Consider the following 11,136-nt stretch of genomic DNA (forward strand, 5'->3'; position numbering starts at 1 on the left):
ATCCTGACTTTGCCCACGCACCTCAAGAGGAGGCCTGTCTCACCTATTGAAACTCGAGAGGAACCCTGCACTTACTGCCGAAAGTCGAAAGGACACCAAGTTTTCCCTCAACTCAGGATAAGGCCTGATTCTGGGGTAGCAACTCAAATCAACCCCCAAGTTATCTCCTCACAACACGAAGGGAGGTCTGACCCCCCTGTTGCACCTCTAGAAAAAGTCCAAGTTCCCCATGTGAACTCGACAGGAGGCCTGGCACCCCTTTTACATCTCGAAAGGAAAGCAGACTTCCATGCCTCAACACGAGACGAAGCCTGACTTGCCTATTGAAACTCTATTGGAGCACCAAGATCCCTGTCACAAATGGAGAGGAACCCTGAGTTTCCTGCCTCAACTCGGGATGAGGCCCTAGTCCCCTGCAATGACTCTAGAGGAATATCGAGGTGCTCCTTGCAACTTGAAAGGTAGCATGACTTCCCTGAGGCAACATGAGATGTTCCCTGAGGTCCCCTTTGCAATTTGAGAGGAACCCAAAGATTCCCTCTGCAACTCGTGAAACACCACAAGATTCCCCTTTCAATGTGAGATGAGGCCTGCCTCCCAAGCAGTGATTCAAGAGCAATCCTGCACTCCTCTTCACAACTCGTAAGGAGAATTGACTTGCCTGACACAAGAGGCTCCCTGTGTCCACATAGCAACTAGAGAGGAACCCCAAGCTTCCCGCCACAACTCAAGAAAAACCACGAGATTCCCCCCTCAGCGCGAGATGATGCCCTATTCCCATGCAGTGACTTGAGAGGAAACCCGAGGCGCCCCCTCGCAACTTGAAAAATTGGCTGCCTTCCCTGAGGCAACATGACAGTTTCCCTGAGAATCCCATCACAATTTGAAAGGAGCCCAATGCTTCCCGCTGCAACTCTGCAAACAGCACAAGATTTCCCCCTCAATGAGAGATGAGGCCCAATTCCGGAGCAGTGACTTGAGAACAAACCCATGCTCCCACTCGCAACTCATAAGGAGACTTGACTTCCCTGAGGCAGCAAGAGAGGTTCCCTGAGGTCCACATCACAACTCGAGAAGAACCCAAAGCTTCCTGCTGCAACTGGAGAAAACCCACGAGATCTCCCCTCAATGCAAGATGACGCTCAATTCCCTGCAGTGACTCTAGAGGAATCCCGAGGCACTCCTCACAACTCAAAAGGAGGTCTGACTTCCCTGAGGCAACATGAGAGGTTACCTGAAATCCTCATTGAAACTCGAGAGGCACCCAGAGCTTCCTGCCACAACTCGAGTAACACCACGAGATTCCCTTCTCAATGGGAGATGAGGCCCGATCCCCCTGCAGTGACACAAGAGCAATCCCGCACTCCCTCTCGCAACTTGGAGGGAGAGTTGACTTCCCTGAGACAAGACCTGAGGTTCCCTAAGGTCCCCGTTGCAACTTGAGAGGAATCCCAAGCTAACCACCGCAACTCAAGAAAAAAACACGAGATTCCCCCCGCCAATGCAAGATGACACCCTTTTCCCCTGCAGTGCCTCAACAGCAATTCCGAGTTCCCTCTCAAAACTCAAAAGGAGGCTTGACTCCCTTTATGCAACACAAAGGGTTACCCGAAATACCTGTCACATCTCAAGAGGACCCCCAATTTTCCCAAAACAACTCGAGAAGAGCCCTGTGTTCCCCACCTCATCTCGAGATGAAGGTTGAGTCCCCTGTTTTGTTTGCAGAGGAATCCCAACTTTTCCCACGCACCTCAAGAGGAGGCCTGTCTCACCTACTGATACTCAAGAGGAACCCCACAGTTCCTGCTGCAAGTCGAAAGGACTCTGAGTTTCCACTCAACTCAAGATAAGGCCTGATTATGGTGCATCAACTTGAATCTAATCCTGACTATCTCCTCCCAACATGAAGCGAGGTCTGACTCCCCCATTGCACCTTGAGAAAAAGCCCAAGTTCCCCTCATGAACTGGATAGGAGGCCTGACACCCCTTTAACATCTCGAGAGGAAAGCGGAGTTCCATGCTCAACACGAGACGAGGCCTGACTCCCATTTTGAAACTCATTAGGAACACCGAGATCCACGTTGCCACTTGAGAAGAACCCTGAGGTTCTTGCCTCAACTTGAGATGAGGTCCTATCCCCCTGCAGCGACTGGAGAGGAATCCTGAGTCACCCAATGCAACTCGAAAGGAGGCCTGAGTTCCCTGAGGCAACATGAGGGGTTCCTTAACGTCCCTGTCACAACTCGAGTGGAACCAAATCTTTCCACCACAACTCGAGAAAAACATCGAGACTACCCCCCTCAATGGGAGCTGAGGCATGATTCCCCTCCAGTGACTCGAGAGCAATCGAGCACTCCCCTTCGCAACTCAAAAGTAGACTTGACTTCCCTGAGGAACACAACAGGTTCCCTGAGTCCCATGTCGCAATCAAGAAAAACCCCAAGCTTCTGCCGCAACTAGAGAAAAACCACAAGATTCCCCATTCAAGGCGAGATGACACCTTTTCCCCTGCAGCACCTGAAGAGTCATCCAGAATTCCCTCTCATAACTCGAAAGAAGGCTTGACTCTCTTCATTCAACTCAAGCGGTTCCACAAGTTACCCATCAGCACTCGAGAGGAACCCCAAATTTCCTGCCACAACTCAAGAAGAGCCCCGTGTTCCCCGCCTCCTCTCGAGATGAGGGCCGATTCCCCTGCTTTGACTCCAGAGGAATCCTGACTTTCCCCTCACACTCAAAGAGAAGGCCTGTCTCTCCTATTGAAACTCGAGAGGCGCCTCACGATTCCTGTGGCAAGTAGAAAAGACACCTTGTTCCCCCTCACCTGCAGATAAGGCCTGATTCCCCTGCACTGACTCGAATGGAACCCCAAGGATCCCCTCACAACACGAAGGGATTTCTGATTCCCCTGTTGCACCTCTAGAAAAAGAACAAGTTTCCCGTCTGAACTCGACAGGAGCTCTGACACCCATTTTACAACTCGAGAGGAAAGCGGAATTTCATCCATCAACACGAACCGAGGCCTAACTCCCCTGTTGAAACTCAATATGAACCCTGAGATCCCTGTCGCAACCGGAGAGGAACCCTGAGTTTCCCGCCTAAATTCAAGATGAGGCCCTATTCCCCTGCTGTGACTCAAGAGGAATCCTGAGGCACCAATCGCAACTTGAAAGGAGGCATGAGTTCCCTGAGGCAACATGAGAGCTTCCCTGAGGTCTCCGTCACAATTCGAGAGGAACCCAGAGCTTCCTGATGCAACTCAGGACACACCACTGGATTCCTCCCACAATGCAAGATGAGGGCTGATTCCCCTGCAGTGACTTGAGAGCAATCCCGTGATCCCCCTTGCAACTCATAAGGAGACTTGATTTCCCTGAGGCAATACAAGAGGTTCCCTGAAGACCATGTCACAACTCGAAAGGATCCCCCAATCTTCCTGCCGAAACTTGAGAAAAACCACAAGATTCCCCCCTCAATGCAAGGTGACACCCTGTTCTGCTGCAGTTACTCGAGAGAATCCCACGGTGCCCTTCACAAATCGAAAGGAGGCCTGACTTCCCTGAGGCAACATGAGGGGTTCCTTGACATCACTGATGAAATTCAAGAGGAATCCAAAGCTTCCTGCCACAACTTGAGAAACACCACAAGATTACCCCCTTAACACAAGATGAGGCTTTTTTCTTCTGAAGTGCCTTGAGAGCAATCCCAAGTTCCCTCTCAAAACTCAAAACAGGCTTGTCTCCCTTTATGCAACTCAAGAGGTTACCAGAGATTACTGTCTCCACTTGAGAGGAACCCCTTGTTTCCCGCCACAACTCAAGAAGAGCCCCGTGTTCCCCACCTGGTTGAGAGATGAGAGCTGATCCCCCAGTTTCCATTTAAGAGGAATCCCGACTTTCCCCTCGAACTTCAAGAAGAGGTTGTCTCACCTGTGGGAACTCAAGAGGAACCCCACAGTTCCTGCCTCAAGTTGAAATGATACCAAGTTCCCCCTCAACTAGAGATAAGACCCAAACCCTGAGTTTCCATCTCAACTCGAGGCGAGGACCTCTTCCTATGCAGTAACTCAAGAGGAATCCTGAGGTACCCATTGCAAGTTGAAATGAGGCCTGATTTCTCTGAGGCAACACAAGAGTTTCACTAAAGTCCCCTTCACACCTTGAGTGGAACCTCAGGCTTCCAGAGTACAACTTGAGAAAAACCAGGATATCCCCCCCTCAACGTGAGATGAGACCCAATTCCCCTGCAGGTCCTCAAGATCAATACTGAGTTCCCTCTCAAAACTCGAAAGGAGGCTTGATTCCTTTTATGCAATTCAAGAGATTCCTCAAAATACTCATTGCAACTCAAGAGGAACCCCAAGTTTCCCATGACAACTAGAGAAGAACCCCGTGTTACCCACCTCATCTCAAACAAGGGCCGATTCCCCTGATACAACTCTAGAGGAATCCCAACTTTCTCCTTCGCATCTCAAGAGGAGGCCTGTCTCACCTATTGAACCTCAAAAGGAACCCCACATTTCCTTCCGAACTCAAAAGGACACTGAGTTCCCCCTCAACTCAAGATAAGGCCTGATTCCCCTGTACCAACTCGAAGGGAACTCTGAATATCCCCACAGGACATGAAGGGAGGTCTGACTGACCTGTTGCAAATCTAGAAAAAGCCCAAATTCCTTGCCTGAACTCGACAGGATGCCTTTAACAACTGGAGAGGAAAGTGGAGTTCCATGCCTCTAAACGAGACGAGGCCTGTCTCTCTTGTTGATACTTGATAGGAAACCTGTGATTCCTGTTGGAACTGGTGAGGAATCCTGAGTTTCCCGCTTCAAATCAAGATGAGGCCTATTCCATTGCAGCGACTCGAGAGGAATCCTGAGGTGACAGTTGCAACCCCAAAGGAGGCCTGGCTTCCCTGAGGCAACATGAGAGGTTCCCTTAGCTCCTGTTCCCAACTTGAGAGGAACCCCAAGCTTCCTGCCGTAATTCTAGAAAAACCATGAGATTTCTCCCTCAATGCGAGATGAACCCCATCCCCCTGCAATGCCTCGAGAGCAAAACCAAGTTCCCTCTGGAAATTCAAAAGGATGCTTGACTCCTTTTTCCAACTTAAGAGGTTCGCTGAAATACCCGTCGCAACTCAAGAGGAACGCTGAGTTTCCTTGCACAGCTAGAGAAGAGCCCCGTGTTTCCCACTTTATCTCAAAAAGAGGCCTACTCCCCTGCTTCAACTCGAGAGGAATACCGACTTTACCCTCACACCTCAAGAGGAGGCTTGTCTCACTTACCAAAACTCGAGAAGAACCCCACGTTCTTGCTGCAAGTCTAAAGGACACCAAGTTACCCTTCAACTCGAGAGAAGGCCAGATTCCCATGCACTGACTCGAGTGGAACCCCAAGTAACCCCTCACAACATGAAAGGTGGTCTGACTACCCACTTGCACCTCTAGAAAAAGCAGAAATTCCCTGCCTGAACTCTACAGGAGGCCTGAAAATCCTTTTACACCACGAGAGGAAACAAGAGTTCCATGCCTCAACATGAGACGAGGCCTGAATCCCCTGTTGAAACTCGATAGGAACCCCAAGGGAGCCGGGTGGAGCCCGTCCCCGGGTGGCCCCTCTTCCCCGCCGCTCCTCCGACTCACTGGCTGCAGTCACCGCCGCCTGCAGGAAGCTGGGAGCGGGATCTTGGGCTGGGAGTGTGGGCAGGGCTGCATGCACGGGCTCAGCTGCCGTTGCCACTCTTTTATGAAATAATCACCGTGCTCATCTGGGTCATGTATCACCTAAAAATTCCAAGTGCAAGTTAAATATTTTTGAAGCCTGAAACTTATCGCATACAGATTTGGGTACTCAGGAAAGGTAGCATCCCAGGGCAGCCATGACCACCATCCTGGAGCGTCTGAGCACCCTGTCCATGAGTGGGCAGCATCTGTGATGCCTGCCCAAGATCCTGGAAGATGGGCTGCCCAAGATGCCCGGCACTGTCCCCGAGACCGACGTGCCCCAGCTCTTCCGGGAGCCCTACATCCGCGCCGGGTACCGCCCCACTGGCCATGAGTGGCGCTACTACTTCTTCAGCCTCTTTCTGAAACACAACGAGGTGGTCAACGTCTGGACCCACCTGCTGGCGGCACTGGCCGTCCTCCTGCGGTTCTGGGCCTTTGTGGAGGACGAGGACCTGCCGTGGACCTCTGCCTACGCGCTGCCCCTGCTCGTCTATGTCCTGTCCTCCATCACATACCTCGCCTTCAGCCTCCTGGCCCACCTGCTGCAGTCCAAGTCAGAGCTCTCACACTACACCTTCTACTTCGTGGACTACGTGGGCGTGAGTGTTTATCAGTATGGCAGCGCCCTGGTCCACTTCTTCTACACCTCCGACCAAGCCTGGTACGAGCACTTCTGGCTCCTCTTCCTGCCGGCCACCACCTTCTGTGGTTAGTTATCGTGCGCCGGATGCTGCTACACGAAGTACCGGTACCACAGGCCCTACCCGGGCATGAGGAAGATCTGCCAGGTGGTGCTGTCCAGGCTGGCCTACATCCTGGACATCAGCCCTGTGGTCCATCACCTGGTTCTGTGCCACCTGTCCGGCTGCCAGGACCCAGCGGCCTGGTACCATGCCCTCCAGATCATCTTCTTCTTGGTCAGTGCCTACTTCTTCTCCTGCCCGGTCCTGGAGAAGTACTTCCCTGGTTCCTGTGACGTCGTGGGCCACGGGCACCAGATCTTCCACACCCTTCTGTCTGTCTGCACACTCTCCCAGCTGGAGGCCATCCTCCTGGACTACAGATGTCCGACAAGGCGGACATCTACCTGCCACGCCACAGCCCCCTGTCCCTCTACCTGGCCTGCCTCTCCATCTTCTTCGTGGTGGCCTGCAGTGTGGGCACTGCAGCCTTCTCGAGACAAAAAATCAAGGCCAGACTGACCAAGAAAGATTCCTGAGACTGCCAGGTGGGGCGCGGTGTGGAGGCGGCCTGTCGTGATTTGGGGGGAACTTGAGTCCACAGTAGGAGGTGACTTTGTGTTTTTAAGAGCGGGCTTTTAAACGAGCACTATATTTCCAAGGGTGGCTATGGCTATGGCGTTGGGAAGCCAGAGGATCCAAGAGTTTTGTTATCATTGTCCTGAATAAAAGGTTTATATTCCATCCTCTGGGCTGTAGCCTTAGGAGACACAGGAAGGGAAGGGACCTTGGCTAAGGTTCGTCGGACACTGAATTAAGAATCTTCATGCCTGAAAATTGAGTAGCGTTCTGACTGTGGCCTCCGGGGGTCAGCCCTGGACTAGAGGGAAAATCTAATTGGACTGAAAAAATTACAAGGTGGCTGGACCACACTGTATTGAAATGGGCATTCTTTTGCAATGCTGGTCTTCGGTGATTGGATACTGGATTTGTCTGACTTCTGGTCCATTTTCTCGCCCGCTTTTCTCAGGATGATATCTGCCTGGCTGTTTCCTCCAGAGTGCTATTCACTCCCAGCTGTACCTTGCATGGGCATAGCGAGGACAATGAAGCAGTCATGCTTCCAGGAAATGCTTGGATCCAGGCAGACATTCAGGATATTTACTCTCATATAATACTGATGGAAATGGTACTAGAAAATACAGTGCCAAGAGCTATCAGGAGGCCCAACCAGCAAGCATGGCTACTGTTTGGTGTCATGAGACCCTTCTGTTTTACCTCCATGCACCGCAGGATTACCTGACATCTACTAGGGCTGCTTTACATGCCAGAAGATCCGGAGCTTTCTTCAGAGGATCTTCTCCAGATTTTGACAAGCATGTTCAAAAAGCTCCTGGTAGAGTGAATTGGTTCTAGGGATCTGATTATTTCAAGAGGAACTCAAGGTCCAGCCTCTTAAATAGGTGCTGCCCTATGAAGGACCCATGTAACTCTCCTAGTTCATGGTCCTCGGGAAAGCATTGTACCTCAGCTTAGAGCAGCTTAAATCAAGCCCCAGAACAGGCACATGTGTGTACTCATGCAAGAGTGGTCCCCAAAGGCTCCTTTGGGTGAGGCTGGTGAACTGGGCACCCTGTAGGCAGAATGTTCTGCTGGGACATCACTGCCCGGCAGCTTCTGTGGGATGGGGAGTTGGGGGTGGGTACTTACAGTGATGTGTCCTGGCTTCACAGCCCCCTGAGGACTACCTTCTGCGGTGATCCAGGGAAGGGGGTTGCATTGAAACCCTCCCCCAAAGACTGTATTTCCTTTCAGTATAAGGTCTCTGTTTACTAAAAAGGGAGGTGGCTTTTCACTCCAGTTTGATGAACCTCCTCTCTTCCTAGGTTACTGTCTTCACATCTTTTTTTTTTTCCTTTCTCTTGAGAGATGTGTAGGGTTTGTGCCTTATAAATGAAAATTTATGAACATTTCACTTCATACATGGCCACGTGGAATTTTCAGTTTGAAGTTATTGGGATAAGAAAAGAGAATTCATTGCCTTTCAACCAGTGGATGAAAGAAGTTCAGAATACTGGAATCTCTTGTCCATCAGAAGACTCTTTCAACCTGTGTTTTTTGGGGGGAAAAAAAGTTCAACTGAAGCTTTCCTGTAATCTTTATTTCAAGAAAGCATAGCAGGACTCCCACGGTGGTCCAGTGATTAGGACTCTACACTTCCACTGCAGAGGGTGTGGGTTCAGTTCCTGGCTGGGGAACTAAGATCCCGTGTGCTGTGGGCAGCCAAAAAAAAGAAAGAAAGAAAGCATATGTCTTGTCAGCTATGTTGTTTCCTCCTGGTGGATTCCTCCTGGGAATTCTCAGATATCTGAACTTCTGTGCTACCCACATGTCTTACAGGAGCTTCTGGCATCCAGGCCAAATTTACCGCCAATAAAGTTAGTGACCCTGAACGGGATTGAACTGATAAACAAAGGAATAGAAAGTTGCATCAACACAGTGCAGGTAGAGGGTCAGTTTAAGATGGAGACAAGAAAGCATCTAAAATGTTCATAATTATGGATTTGTAGACTCTCTTCTTGTAAAAGTTGAAAGAAAAGTGTAAGTCAAGCTCCTGAATGTAACCATGGTGGGCAGAGATCTTTAGGCCAAATGCAAGTATTTTTAGAGAGACTAGAGGGGTGATTCTCTATGCCATCCACAGACCAATGCCAGTCTGCACACAAAACAGTCTGTGACAAGTACAGAGTGACACTGAATTTTTAGATATGAACATAAAATTCATAACATTTTGATTTTAATTTACCCAAGTATTGGTCCACCAAGTGATTGGAAATTTAAAAAGAAAAATTTTTTTTCACCAGAGATATTTGAAAAGCATTGAGGTAGGAGACTACTGTCTCATTAGAAATTCCAGTACCTCAGGAGAAATACAGAAACGGGAAATACAGGCATTTTTTACTATTCAGACTCTTAAGGGTTACATACTCCTTTTAAAACAATTTCATTAAAATGACTGAATCAGTAAGGAAGCGACCTTGTTTGTTTAAAAGGAATAATTAAGTATTTGATAAAGGAAACGTTCTTCTTACTCTACCAAAGCCAACTGTTGACATCTACTGGAAATTCTGCTATTATTTCTCTCTCTGTCTCTCTCTCTCTCTTTTTTTTTTTATCACTAAGGCTTTCAATCTATTAAAATGTAAATACCTTTTTAAAAAAACTTAACTATCAGTCGGTTATATCTTGGGAATAAAGTGGATATTGTGTATACTCCTCTACTCAAGGTAAGGAGAGGGGATAGCAAGATGCAACAATTTGGGGAACTGTTTGCCTGATTCCCTCTTGCAAACACTTCCTGACCTGTATTTACTAAGAAACTAATGTTACTGCTCTTCAGATGTTATGGTTTCATCTCCCACCTCGGCTGAAAGTACCTCACTCAGTAACACTACTATCAATGCTCCGATGGAAGCTTGAAATAGTAGGAGCTGAAACCATGGAATGGAGGCAGTTCTTTCCTGCCTCTGTTGTCCATCAGTTCCCCAATTATACCGGGTTGCTTGGAAACATTAGCTTTTTCCGTTGCCATGCTGTAGTTTCAAGTGTGTCCTCCAGATGGCGCTCAAGTCTTACTCTGAGGAGGTACGGCCATTGTCCCCAAAGCCTCGGCCTAATTGTGTTGGTCCTAGCGTTTCGCTTGGTGACTTGGCAAAGAAAAATTAGAACTATTTTCTGTTTATATAAATCCACTTACACAAATGACCATTAAACATTTTGTAAATGGGTTATTGTACTCTCAACAGCTACCTTGTGTTTTTGACAAGGCCCGTCTTAAAGAAAAGTTTTATCTAGAAAAAACATTGTCAGAAGGAGACCAGGACACTTCATAGCCACCTAGAAGTAGGAAATATAAAAGCTTAAAAAAAATCTCCCTACCCAGACTCCCAAAATACCTGCCCCTCCCCAAATCCCCACTTGGTAGTAGATCAAATTGCACCTCCCTCCCCTCAAAAGCTATGGAGTTGATTTTTCTGAGGATTTCAATCTAATTGAATAAATATTTCTGATCCTCTGCCCCAAAAAAAGGAACCCCGAGATCCCTGTTGCAACTGGAGAGGAAACCTGAGTTTCCTGCCTCAACTAGAGATGAGGACCTATCCCCCTGCAATGACTCCAGAGGAATCGCGAGGTGCCCCTCGCAACATGGAAGGAGGCCTGATTTGCCTGAGGCAGCATGAAAGGTTCCCTGAGGTCTCCGTCATAACTCAAAATGAACCTGGATTTCCAGTCTCAACTCGAGATGAGACCCTATTGCCCTGCAGCGACCTACCAGAACCCTGATGTGCCCCTCGCAATTCAAAAACAGGCCTGACTTCCCCGAGGCAACATGAGAAGTTCCATGTGGTCACCATCGCAGCTTGAGACGAACCCACATCTTCCCGCCACAATTTGAGAAACACCACGAGATTAACTCCTCAATGAGAGATGAGGCCCGTTTGCCTTGCAGTGACTGGAGAGCAATCCTGCGCTTCCCCTTGCAACTTGAAAGGAGATATGACTTCCCTGAGGCAACACGAGAGGCTCCTTGAGTTCCCCGTCGCAACTCAGGAAGAACCCCAACCTTCTGCCGCAACCCGAGAAAAACCACAAGATTCCCCCATCAACACGAGATGAGGCCCTTTTCCCCTGCAGCCCCTCGAAAGCAATCCTGAGTTCCCTCTCAAAACT

The 11,136-nt window shown here is 49.2% G+C and overlaps 1 pseudogene; it reads left to right on the forward strand.

Moving 5' to 3' along the window:
- The first annotated feature begins 5,877 nt into the window (after nt 1-5,877).
- Nucleotides 5,878-6,944, forward strand: LOC122687724 (annotated as a pseudogene).
- Nucleotides 6,945-11,136: the final 4,192 nt, after the last annotated feature.

This window comes from Cervus elaphus, chromosome 32 (assembly GCF_910594005.1).
Source record: "Cervus elaphus chromosome 32, mCerEla1.1, whole genome shotgun sequence".
NCBI lineage: Eukaryota > Metazoa > Chordata > Mammalia > Artiodactyla > Cervidae > Cervus > Cervus elaphus.